Source organism: Canis aureus, unplaced genomic scaffold (genome assembly GCF_053574225.1).
Source record: "Canis aureus isolate CA01 unplaced genomic scaffold, VMU_Caureus_v.1.0 ptg000163l_RagTag, whole genome shotgun sequence".
Taxonomy (NCBI): Eukaryota; Metazoa; Chordata; class Mammalia; order Carnivora; family Canidae; genus Canis; species Canis aureus.
In genome coordinates, this window is record NW_027554461.1 from 467,384 (window position 1) to 480,587 (window position 13,204).

At 37.6% G+C, this 13,204-nt stretch overlaps 1 protein-coding gene and 1 long non-coding RNA gene across 3 annotated transcripts in view; one reads left to right on the forward strand and one right to left on the reverse strand.

Moving 5' to 3' along the window:
- Positions 1–13,204, reverse strand: part of LOC144309688 (MAM and LDL-receptor class A domain-containing protein 1-like) — a 40,669-nt gene that overhangs the window by 21,899 nt on the left and 5,566 nt on the right. The gene's annotated exons all lie outside the window — the stretch shown is intronic.
- The window catches only part of LOC144309680 (uncharacterized), a 41,352-nt gene that overhangs the window by 4,009 nt on the left and 24,139 nt on the right, over positions 1–13,204 (forward strand). The window lies entirely within an intron of this gene.

Here is a 13,204-nt window from a genome sequence, read left to right on the forward strand (position 1 = left end):
GCTGAAGATGTGAAAACGTGCCCTGCTTTGAAACTTGGGCACACAGGGAATGAGAATAAGGATCAATCATACTTTAAAATGTGGGGACTTTCTGGCAGCATGAATACTATGTAAGAAAGTACTATCATGACCCAGTATAGCATGAAAACAACTGGGTTATTTCAGTGTTGTCTTTTTGCTCCTTTTATATTTTTATCTTAAAATATTACCTATAATAATTCTGAGGGGAATACATGCTGCTCATGTTTATTTGGTAAGCAAGCCTTGGTGGAATTCACAAAATCTACAGTCCTAGCCTTGGCTTATAGTTATAATCTATTTTAAAAATCAGAGCTATTTAAAATGATACTGATACATAAAGAATACTTATGGTTGATAAAAATAGAGTTCTGTGGTTGACTATAAAAGTCATATTCTGGTGACATCATAATAATTTAAGCTGTCCTGTAAAACCAGGTGTTCTTAACTAATCAACAAAAGCCATTTACTGACATTAGTTTGGGGTGAAGAATCTTTATGGGGTTCTTAAAGAACTCAAGGTGTATCATTGCATTTATTCAGACAGTACAAAATACTGAACGTTTTCTTTCTACTTAAATGTGTGTGTTAGATACAGCTGCTCTTTTCTTATGATAAAACAAAATGAGAGTAGGGTGTCTAAATAAATGGAAAGGTTTCCCTTTCCTCCAATGCAATTAAAGTTTTAGAAAAACTTGGGGCACTTCCCTGCTTTCTCTGATCCTCTTATTTTCCCATCACATTAGAACTAATTCACTACCTTTGTTGCTTAAAAAGAAAAAGAAATTAGAAATAAGTTACTTATGCTTCTCTCCCTTTGAATAATTTTCCAAATGCTTAAATTATTATATTAGATAAATGTACATAGAAGTAAAATGAAAACCCAATGACTAGCTGATAGCTATCTTGTAGCGGTATTGTTCTAGGATGCATGTTTTCCAAGACCTTGCATTAAAAGCTGTCATTTGTCAATTTTCTTTTGGCCATTTTTCCCCCTATTAAAAGAAGCAATTTAAAAAAGAAACATTGTGATTGAGCAGAAAAGAAGCAATCTTGATGACATGTTTTAATACTTACATAAGAGCCATAGCCAGATTTAAAAAAAAAAAAAAATCTTCATCAAAACGAATTTGCTCTTTGAAGGCCACCAGGATAATCAGCAAACTTTAGAGAAAGGGGACCAAAAAATAGCTCATTAGCTTAATGATAATATCCATAATCACGTTTGATTGAGTCACAACCTAATATTTCTCAGCAATTTTGTTATAGCCCATTCAAAGCAAGCAACCTGTTGCTATTGCATTGTGAGACCCAGGGTGAATCGCAATCTGAGTTATTTTGTGGAGGGTTTCTTGGAAAGGCAACTTAATCATAACTAGGAAGGCTAAAAAAGAGTAAAACATGGTCACAGCCTGGTGAATTGATACTTTGTTGCTGAGAAAGATATTTCCCTCATGTGTGGTATCTGGAAAACTTTATCACCTCCCCAAAACTTTAAAATGCATCCAAACGCACACAGCAAGCTAGTCCTTCCTTCCATTTCCTTACCCTGACCGGGTCACGATGTTTCTACCGATCCAGGGCATGGTTTCTACTCATGCTGCTTTTCCATCAGCCTACTGCTTTCCCACCTTGGACCATCTGCTTCCCCTGAAGATCTTGCAGAAAGATCTGTGGGACCCAACAGAGTTTTTCTGGCTGCTGGTACTCAGATCGTATTCAGAACCTGGTGTGAAGTTGGAGTTGGGGTCAGGTATAGGGAGTAACTCATCAACTGCACACTGACTTCAGGCTGAGTTTCCAACCATCTGCAGCCTGGACAGCTGCTCATCTCTCAAAGTCTAGCTAGAGCCCGATTGATTGTGCCATAGAGAGAGCAAACACTTGAAACACGAAGGACTAAGGAGTAGGGAAAGGAAGAGAGAGGCTCCTATGGGGCAAGGGATATTCTCAAAGATGTGAATGTACAGATCCTTCAAAAGCAAAACAGGACAACCCCTTAACATGCTTCTTGCACATGAAAATGTAGAAAATCCTTCAGAGGGAGGGAAAGAGTTTAGGATTTCCTTAGTACTTCCTGCCTCAGATTTGCATTGATAGCCAGAGTTGGTAACTTGCCAGTTTTAAAACAGCCTTGAAAACTCCCAAGTTCTGTTTTCCTTTGAAAGGCTGAAACATACAAAACTGGTTTTCTAAAAATTGTCCAGCAATAGAACCTTGAGGTACAACTCCAAATATGTCTTTCGCTTCAGGGGGTAATATGAGAGCATGAAACTATGATAAATCTTGTTTGTCTCATTTGAGAATGTACACAATTTTAATTGGTTTTGAATAAGAGAAAAATAGTAACAAGGGGCCACTCTCCCTTTCTAGTTGTCCTGTTTTCTTTACCTCCTCCCCCATATTAAATTATCTTTGGAATTGTCTTTTCTATAATGCAGCCATTGTTCTCACAGTACTAAGTTTAGTGCCTAGCTAAAAGGAGGAGCTATGTAAAAAGTTCATGTTGTTGTTGTCTTTCTCTCCAGAATCATTCTTAATTCAAAAGAAACCTCATGTCAATTTGTTCTAACAGTATCTTCCTAACAGCTTCCTTTCGCTTTCTCTCAGTTTGGGAAAAGAACAATAGAATTATAAATCAAAATTATTTCTCTGAAGTAATTAAATCTATTAGAGGGTTGGAGGTAGGGGTGATTTGCAGGGAGGGAGACAAAAGAAGAGAAGTAGGATGTAAGTTCATTTCAGGTCTTTCTGGCTCCAGGAATTCTGGAAAGCGTCATTATTGCACTAATATGATTTTACACAATCCTTTTTGACATTATCAGTCTTTTTGGCAGAGAGAGGGCTCAGTCACAATTACGTCCATGCCAAATTCTAAGAAAACCAGTCTTTCTTTAAAAGAAAATCTTTGTAGTGTTGGACTTCTTATTTGGAGTAAATGGTTGATGTTTATCCACAATTGGCTTCGAGTACTACATTAAAATTGTGTTTTGTAGCAGTCTTGTAAGCCACAGCTGTATGTGATTAAATAGTGTAATATCAAAAGCGTGTGAGAATAGGCTTTTTTATGCTATAGCTGTTGCACAGCAAGAGAGTAGATGGAACCAGAGGGAGAGCCAGGGCAACAGTGTATTTATGTGTTGTAATACCTGCGTCGAGGATACACATTGCTGTTTTTTGCAGTAGTGGGAAAATGCTGACCTATCTTGGATGTCATTGAAAAATACACTTTTTGAAAATGGACATGGACCTATCATACCAATTTTTATTTTAAACAGAGAGTTACTGTTTAATTAGAAAACACATATTTACCGAAGGGTCCGAAACATTTGCAAGTGGAAGGATCATAATGATTTTCCATGCAGCACACATTCAAATAACAAAAGTGAATTTCTCATTTCTGTTTTGAAATCATAACTTTTTTGCTTTTTTAAAAAAATTTTAAATGTTTTTTGCTGCTTTAAGCTGTGGAACTATTGTAAGAAAATCATCAGGCCATTTATCCCTAAAAAAGAGTGACAGGTAATGAGGAGAACAAAATAGGCGGTGGTATGATTCTTTTTTTTTTCTTTTCAGATATTTGGAAATATAGTATTTGGTTTTGTATGCCTATTGTTCCTTTGTGGCCACTGTTAAGAAGTACATACTTGTACAAAGGGACACACTTTTGGGTCTATCTCTTTAGCAGGATATCATAATAAGGAGATTTATTTTTCATGGGATGGTTAAACTATAAAGTTCTTGAAAGAAAATATTCATGAAACCTGTCATCTTGAGTTTTCTTGAGCTTGTGAATCTATAGGATACTAATAAGAGATTTACTAGTACGTCATTGTTTTCAGGGCCTTGAAAAAGCCTGTAGAAGTAGCTGTTGGTTTTCAAATTTCAGGCATTAAAAAGCAATTTGGAAAAGGAAAAAAAAGAGGGGGTTGACAGATAAGTTGGATTCTGTTTGTTTTGTTTTTCATGTTGATATAAGCAGCAAATTTGTTCACATTTAAACTTTTTTTTTTCATGTAGATTTACTGGTCAGGAAGTATATACCATGTGGAATCAGTAACTGGGTATAGCTTTGGAATTCAGAACATTGACATCTAATAGATAACAAATTTCAAGAGTATGGATAACAAATGCTGAGTCATGGAGTCTGGTTTTGTTTTATTGCTGTGGAGGGAGGGAATTCTCTGATTTGTGTGTCAATGGATTGGTTTCAGGTTCTCTAAGATCTCTTCCAGGCTTAGTATTTGTGACTCACACTTTGAGACTAAATGAGCCTGCTTTGATGTATTCGTGGTACTGGGAGATGACCTTGGTTTTGTGCTGTCAATGAGTTTTGTTCAGGTCCCCATCCTTTCTCCAGAGCAGATCAAATACTGCTTTGCCCACTCTGGTGATTGATGAATTTAACTATCTGCTTCCTTTGCCAATCTAAACCCAGTGTACCAAGAGAAACACATCCATCACCTGGGAGTGGGTGGAGAGCAGCTCCCAGGGGTAGGACAGAATGACAGGCATCATTTAATCATGGTCATTGCCAGCTTTGTTATCGTGGTTAAAGTTTTCTCCTTTGGGTAAAATTAGAGCTTATCTAAAGATGGTGACAGTGTGATGCTTTACTTTTCTTCATTTAACTTCCTCTCTGCAGGTGGTTTCAGAACTGAATGGGTAGGCATATGTTAGGCCTAACCAGTGGGGTGATGGAGGCAGAAGGATTGCCTCATTAAGGCCCTGACAACCCTAGTTTTGTGAATGAAACTAGGAGCTAGTGCCAATATGGAAATGACAATTGATAGATGAAATACTATTTTGACTGGAGGTTATAAATCCTTAAAACCCCTAAATTGCTGAATAGTAGTCTTTAAAACATGAGAAAAGAATACTATAGTAACTCTAGTATATGGAGTAGTAGGAGGAAGAGAATTACTTCTCCGGGACACATAAGCACAACCGTTATCTTTCTCTCTTTTTCTCACTAAGTACCCTTCTCATTCCCCCAAAAGCTCCTATTAGCTGAATTAATGAAAGTAAATAGAGGGACGCCTGGGTGGCTCAGCGGTTGAGCGTCTGCCTTCAGCTCAGGGCATTATCCTGGAGTCCTAGGATCCAGTCCCACGTCAGGCTCCCTGCACAAAGTCTGCTTCTCTCTCTGCCTACGTCTCTGCCTCTCTGTCTCAGTGTCTCTCATGAATAAATAAATAAAATATATTTTTTAAAATAAAGTAAATAGAACCTTGAATTTTGTTTTTATGAATGATAGCCAGATAGAAAAAAATAGACTTGACTTCATACATAGTTCAGGCAACCCTGATAATGTCCTGTCTTATTGTGTGGAAAGTAAGAGACAATGGAAGAAAAATAAATCTTGCTATATTCTAAGTATTGGTACTAATTATTTTAGGTATGGAGTTTTGGTTTCAGAGTTAGCTTTCCTACCATTATATTGTAGGGTTAAGAAGTTGGTATACATCACACTTCATATGCTAGAATCTTTGGCTATTTCATTCTTAACTAATGGTTTTCAAGCTGAATATGAATCATGCATAGAATTTAAGGAGAGTTTTTGAGGAGCCTTCCTATTTTTATCTCGTGTACTGCTGTCTATTTATCTTAGTCACATTGCTGATTGAGGACGATTTAATGAAAACGAAAATGGAAAACAGAATACTAACTGTCTGGGTTTCTGGACCGGTTAAGATACCTTAAAAGGTTTCCTTACATATGCGAGTCATATTTGAAGCTATTATCGATGTCTGTAAACTCTCATATTGCCCCTTTTAAAACTTATCAGTCACATAAATTGGGTGGTGGCACCCTGACTATAGCTCCTGTTGAGGTCACTTAGCATTCAAGCAAATATACTTTTGAGCTCCTAGCTAGTTTCGAGTGGATGAAGTATTTGAAGGAGTGTGTACAAAGCTTGGAATAAAATTTCAGAGATTGTTTTCTAGTGTATCATACAAAAAACCCATCTGACATACTTACGATGTTTCATTTCTTCATCTCTTCTCAAGAGATAAGAAAAACACTTTTTTTGACTTGGTACTTGTCCCTGGAAGGGTTGTGACACTCCTGAATTACCCTCGGTCTTGCTTTCGGCCCCTAGGCCTCTTGTCCCTTGCTGTGCATAGCAATTCAAACTGAACCATTAGAAATAAGGATGTTGTATTTCAGTATAAGGCAGGAAATTCTGGAAAAGCATAAAATTCTGATGTCCTTTTTAAAGTTATTCCGAAAAATTAACCACTGCTTTTTTTTTTTATGATAGTCACACAGAGAGAGAGAGAGAGAGAGAGGCAGAGGGAGAAGCAGGCTCCATGCACCGGGAGCCCGATGTGGGATTTGATCCCGGGTCTCCAGGATCACGTCCTGGGCCAAAGGCAGGCGCCAAACTGCTGCGCCACCCAGGGATCCCTTTTTCTTTCTTTCTTTCTTTCTTTCTTTCTTTCTTTCTTTCTTTCTCTTTCTTTCTTTCTCTTTCTTTCTCTTTCTTTCTTCTTTCTTTCTTTCTTTCTTCTTTCTTTCTTTCTTTCTTTTCTTTCTTTATTTCTTCCCTTTCTTTCTTTCTTTCTTTCTTTCTTTCTTTCTTTCTTTCTTCTTTCTTTCTCTTTCTTTCTTTCTTTCTTTCTTTCTTTCTTTCTTTCTCTTTCTTTCTTCTTTCTTTCTTTCTCTTTCTTTCTTTCTTTCTTTCTTTCTTCTTTCTTTCTTTCTTTTCTTTCTTTATTTCTTCCCTTTCTTTCTTTCTTTCTTTCTTTCTTTCTTTCTTTCTTTCTCTTTCTTTCTTTCATTTTTTCTAATGAAAATTTATTTTTTATTGCTGTTCAATATGCCAACATACAGAATAACACCCAGTGTTCATCCCATCAAGTGCCCCCCTCAGTGCCCACAACTCAGTCACCCCCACTCCCCGCCCTCCTCCCCGTCCACCACCCCTAGTTCGTTTCCCAGAGTTAAGAGTTTTCCATGTTCTGCCTCCCTTTCTGATATTTCCTACCCATTTCTTCTCCCTTCCCCTCTATTCCCTTTCACATCTTCTTTATCCATTCATCTTTCGATGGACACCGAGGCTCCTCCCACAGTTTGGCTATTGTGGACATTGCTGCCAGAAACATCAGGGTGCAGGTGTCCCGTCGTTTCACTGCATCTGTATCTTTGGGGTAAATCCCAGCAGTGCAATTGCTGGGTCGTAGGGCAGGTCTATTTTTAACTCTTTGAGGAACCTCCACACAGTTTCCCAGAGTGGCCTGCACCAGTTCACATTCCGACCAACAGTGCAAGAGGGTTCCCTTTTCTCCGCATCCTCTCCAACATTGGTGGTTTCCAGCCTTGTTAATTTTCCCCATTCTCACTGGTGTGAGGTGGTATCTCATTGTGGTTCTGATTTGTATTTCCCTGATGGCCAGTGATGCAGGGCATTTGCTCATGTGCTTGTTGGCCATGTCTATGTCTTCCTCTGTGAGATTTCTGTTCATGTCTTTTGCCCATTTCATGATTGGATTGTTTGTTTCTTTGGTGTTGAGCTTAATAAGTTCTTTATAAATCTTGGAAATTAGCCCTTCATCTGATACGTCATTTGCAAATATCTTCTCCCATTCTGTAGGTTGTCTTTTAGTTTTGTTGACTGTATCCTTTGCTGTGCAAAAGCTTCTTATCTTGATGAAGTCCCAATAGTTCATTTTTGCTTTCGTTTCTTTTGCCTTCATGGATGTATCTTGCAAGAAGTTACTGTTGCCGACTTCAAAAGGGGTGTTGCCTGTGTTCTCCTCTAGGATTTTGATGGAATCTTGTCTCACATCTAGATTTTTCATCCATTTTGAGTTTATCTTTGTGTCTGGTGCAAGAGAGTGGTCTAGTTTCATTCTTCTGCATGTGGATGTCCAATTTTCCCAGCACCATTTATTGAAGAGACTGTCTTTCTTCCAGTGGATAGTCTTTCCTCCTTTGTCGAATATTAGTTGACCATAAAGTTGAGTGTCCACTTCTGGGTTCTCTATTCTGTTCCCCTGATCTATGTGTCTGTTTTTGTGCCAGTACCACACTGTCTTGATGACCACGGCTTTGTAGTACAACCTGAAATCTGGCATTGTGATGCCCCCAGCTATGGTTTTCTTTTTTATTTTTTTTTAAACAAGCTTTTTTTAAATTTTTATTTATTTATGATAGTCACAGAGAGAGAGAGAGAGAGAGAGAGAGAGAGGGAGGGAGGGAGGCAGAGAGAGAAGTAGGCTCCATGCACCGGGAGCCTGACGTGGGATTCAATCCCGGGTCTCCAGGATCGTGCACTGGGCCAAAGGCAGGAGCCAAACCACTGCGCCACCCAGGGATCCCTGGTTTTCTTTTTTAAAATTCCCCTGGCTATTCGGGGTCTTTTCTGATTCCACACACATCTTAAAATAATTTGTTCTAACTCTCTGAAGAAAGTCTATGGTATTTTGTTAGGGATTGTGTTAAATGTGTAAATTGCCCTCGGTAACATTGACATTTTCATAATATTATTTCTACCAATCCATGAGAATTGAATATTGTTCCATCTCTTTGTGTCTTCCTCAATTTCTTTCAGAAGTGTTCTATAGTTTTTAGGGTATAGATCCTTTATCTCTTTGGTTAGGTTTATTCCTAGGTATCTTATGCTTTTGGGTGCAATTGTAAATGGGATTGACTCCTTAATTTCTCTTTCTTCAGTCTCATTGTTAGTGTATAGAAATGCCATTGATTTCTGGGCATTGATTTTGTATCCTGCCATGCTACCAAAGACATGGCCAACATGCACATGAGAAAATGCTCTGCATCACTTGCCATCAGGGAAATACAAATCAAAACCACAATGAGATACCACCTCACACCAGTGACGATGAGGAAAATTAACAAGGCAGGAAACCACAAATGTTGGAGAGGATGTGGAGAAAAGGGAACCCTCTTATACTGTTGGTGGGAATGTGAACTGGTGCAGCCACTCTGGGAAACTGTGTGGAGGTTCCTCAAAGAGTTAAAAATAGACCTGCCCTACGACCCAGCAATTGCACTGCTGGGGATTTACCCCAAGGGTACAGATGCAATGAAAGGCCAGGACACCTGCACCCCGATGTTTCTAGCAGCAATGTCCACAATAGCCAAACTGTGGAAGGAGCCTCGGTGTCCATTGAAAGATGAATGGATAAAGAAGCTGTGGTCTATGTATACAATGGAATATTACTCAGCCATTAGAAACGACAAATACCCACCATTTGCTTCAACGTGGATGGAACTGGAGGGTATTATGCTAAGTGAAGTAAGTCAATCGGAGAAGGACAAACATTGTATGTTCTCATTCATTTGGGGAATATAAATAATAGTGAAAGGGAATATAAAGGAAGGGAGAAGAAATGTGTGGGAAATATCAGAAAGGGAGACAGAACATAAAGACTCCTAACTCTGGGAAACGAACTGGGGGTGATGGAAGGGGAGGAGGGTCGGGGGTGGGGGGTGAATGGGTGATGGGCACTGAGGGGTGTACTTGACGGGATGAGCACTGTGTGTTATTCTGTATGTTGGTAAATTGAACACCAATAAAAAATAAATTTATTATTAAAAAATAAAAAATAAAGGGTTAAAAAAATAAAAAAAATGTAAATGGTCTAACAGCTCTAATCAAAAGATAAAAGGGTGGCAGAATGGATAAGAAAAACAATATCCATTGGGGTCACGTTGGTGGCTCAGTGGCTGAGCATCTGCCTTTGGCTCAGGTCATGATCTCTGGGTTTTGGGTTCGAGTCCTGGATCAGGCTCCCCACAGCAAGCCTGCTTCTCCATCTATGTCTCTGCCTCTATCTGTTTATCTCTCATGAATAAGTAAAATATTAAAGAAAAGAAAAACAATATCCATCTAAAGATGCCAACAGGAGTCTCACTTCAGACCTAAAGACTCATAAAGATTGAAAATGAAGGATTAAAAAAAAATTCACCATACAAGGAAAAGCAAAACAACAACAACAACAACAACAACAACAACAACAAAACAGTCCAGGATGGCAATACTTATATCAGACAGGACAGACTTTAAAACAAAGAGAGTAGCAAGAGACAAAGATGGTCATTACAAAATAATAAAGGGATTAATCCATAAGAGGATATGGCAATTATAAATATCTTGATCATATGCTATAAAACTAGAAATAAATCACAAGAAATAAGTGAAAATGTCAAAAATATATGGAGACTCAACAACATACTACCAAACAGTCAACAGGGTAATTAAAGGAGAAATAACAAAATGCATAGACACAAATATAAATGACAACACAATGGTCCAAAATTTTGGGAAGGCAGCAAAAGCAGTTCTAAGAGAGAAATATATAGGGATATCAGCCTACCTCAAGAATCAAAATAAAGCTCCAATAAACAATTTAACATGTCTACGGAACTAGAAAAATCCCAAGTATTTTTCAAAGAACTACAATAAATAATACTGAAATTTGTAGGAAACCACAAAAGACTGAATAGCCAACACAATCTTGAGAGCGAATAACAAAAGCTAAAAGTGTCATGGTTCCAGATTTCAAGATATATTGCAAAACTGTACTAATAAAAAAACTATGGTACTGGTACAAAAAATCAACACATAAATCAAAAGAACAAAAGAGAGAGTTCAGAAACAAACATAGGATTAAATGGTCAATTAATCTATGAATAAAGAGGCAAGAATATGCAATGGAGAAAAGATAGTCCTTCGATAAATGGTGCTGTGAAAATTGGATAGCTACATGAAAAAGAAGGAAATTAGACCACTTTTTAACACCACACACAAACTCAAAATGGATTAAAGAACTCAACATAAGACCTGAAACCATAAAAACCCTAGAAGAGAGCACAGGCAGTAATGTCCCTGGCATCAGCCATAGCACTATTTTTCTAGATATGTCTGCTGAGGCAAGGAAACAACATCAAAAATAAACTATTGGGACTACGTCAAAATAAAAAGCTTTTACACAGCAAATATAATTATCAACAAAACAAAATGACAACCTACTGAATGGGAGAAGATATGTACAAATGATATATGTAATAAAGTATTAATATCCAAAATATATAAGGAATTTATACAACTTAATACCAAAAAAGCCAAACAATCCAATTAAAAAATGGGCAAATGACATACATACATTTCTCCAAATACATATAGATGGCCAACAGACACATGAAAATATGTTCAACATCACTAATTATCAGGGAAACGCAAATTAGAACCACAATGAGATATCACTATAAACCTGTCAGAATGGCTAAAACCAAAAATACAAGATACAAAAAGTTTTAGCAGGACATATAGAAAAAGGAACCCTCTTGCACTGTTGGTGGGAATGCAAGAGGAGCAGCCACTGTGGAAAGAGTATGGAGGTTGCTCAAAAGCTTAAAAGTAGAAATATCTTATGATCCAATAATGCACTATTATTTACCCCCAAAACACAAAAACACTAATTTGAAAAGATGAATGCACCCATATGTTTACCACAGCATTATTTGTGATAGTCAAGATATGGAAGCAAACTAAATGCCCATCAATAGACAAATGGATTAGAAAGTATTATGTATATACATACACACACACACGGAATATCATATAGCCATAAAAAGGAGGAGGTGTGCCATTTGAGAAAACATGGATTAACCTAGAGGGTATCGTGTGAAGTGAAATACCTCAGACAAATACTTAAGTGGAAGTTTTTAAAAATGAGTAAACAAACAAAAAGCAAAATGAGATGCATAAATCCGGACCACTAACTGGTGGTTGTCACAGGAGAGGAGTGTGGGGTGTTGGGCAAAATGGTGAAGGGAAGTGTGAGATATAGACTTCTAGTTATTGAATGAGTAGGCCATAAGAATGAATGCCCAGCGTGAAGAATACAGTTAAAGATGGTGTAAGAGCAGTGTGTCAGGACAGGCCGTAGCTACACTTGTGGTGAACATAGTATAATATATGGTCTTAAAAAAAATATATATATATATTTATATTTATAAAAAACATATATATATATATATAGTCTTGTTGAATCACTATGTTGTACACCTGAAGCTAATGTAACCTTGTGTGTCAACTATATATACATACATAGCTCCTGAAAAATCCTTGGATTTTTCTTTTAAACAAACATTTAATGAGCACATTACCTGCTGGACTGACACTAGCTAATTTCACCTACAATATCACAGCTAAGTAAAATCTTGGTTATTTCTGCTCTCACCACAACTCTGTATACTTATTATTCAATGAAGGAATATCTCTGGTCGCTGAAATTGGACCCAATTTTTATTATCTTAACTACACCACAAGCACAATCTGATTTTACCTTCTCAAGCCTGAATGTCATTGGAAAAAAATAAAGCCTAGAAGAACCATTGGATAAAAACAGAGTACTGCATGTATAACCCAAAATTGGTTCCACACACCAATTTCTATATTTTTGATTCATAACTAAAGGATTCCTTGGTTAGTTCTCTGTTCATCTGAATGCGAAACAGCTCCCTTGCCAAGGTGATTTTCTCCTGGCAACCAACTCTTGAGTAAATATCAGAAGGATACTAGTTTGACCCAACTTACAATTCATCTGATTAAATTTGAAGTGGGTGATCCATTATTAAATAAAAGTCGAAGAACCTTCCTTCCATTTCATTTCTTGTGATTACATGCACCTGCCACATGGCTGAACAGCAAAATAACACTCTACATATAGCAGACTAGTTCTCATAATTTCCGCCTGTGTCTATCTGGACAAATCACCCTTTTCAATGTATTCTTTAGTGAGTCATATACAACGTATATCTATGATGGCTTTTTAAAAAGCTTTTATTTATTTATCTGACACAGAGAAAGAGAGCATAAGCAAGAGGAGTGGCAGGCAGAGGCAGAAGCAGGCTTCTTAGTGAGCGGGAGCCCAATGCAGGGCTGGATCCCAGGACCTGAGATCATGGCTCGAGCCCAAGGCAGATGCTTAACTGATGCAGCCACCCAGACGCCCCTCTATCATGGCTCTCAAGATATTTAGGTTGAAACAGCGCTTTAAATAAGGGAACAGAGAAATTCAGTACATGTAAAAAAAAAAGTTTAGCCAGGAGTGGTAAGGAGTTCCTCCCTGTATATTACATCTAGATCTATTGGAGCAAAGAGAAAAAGAATATTCGACCCTCCTACACATGACAGGCTGTATGATATATT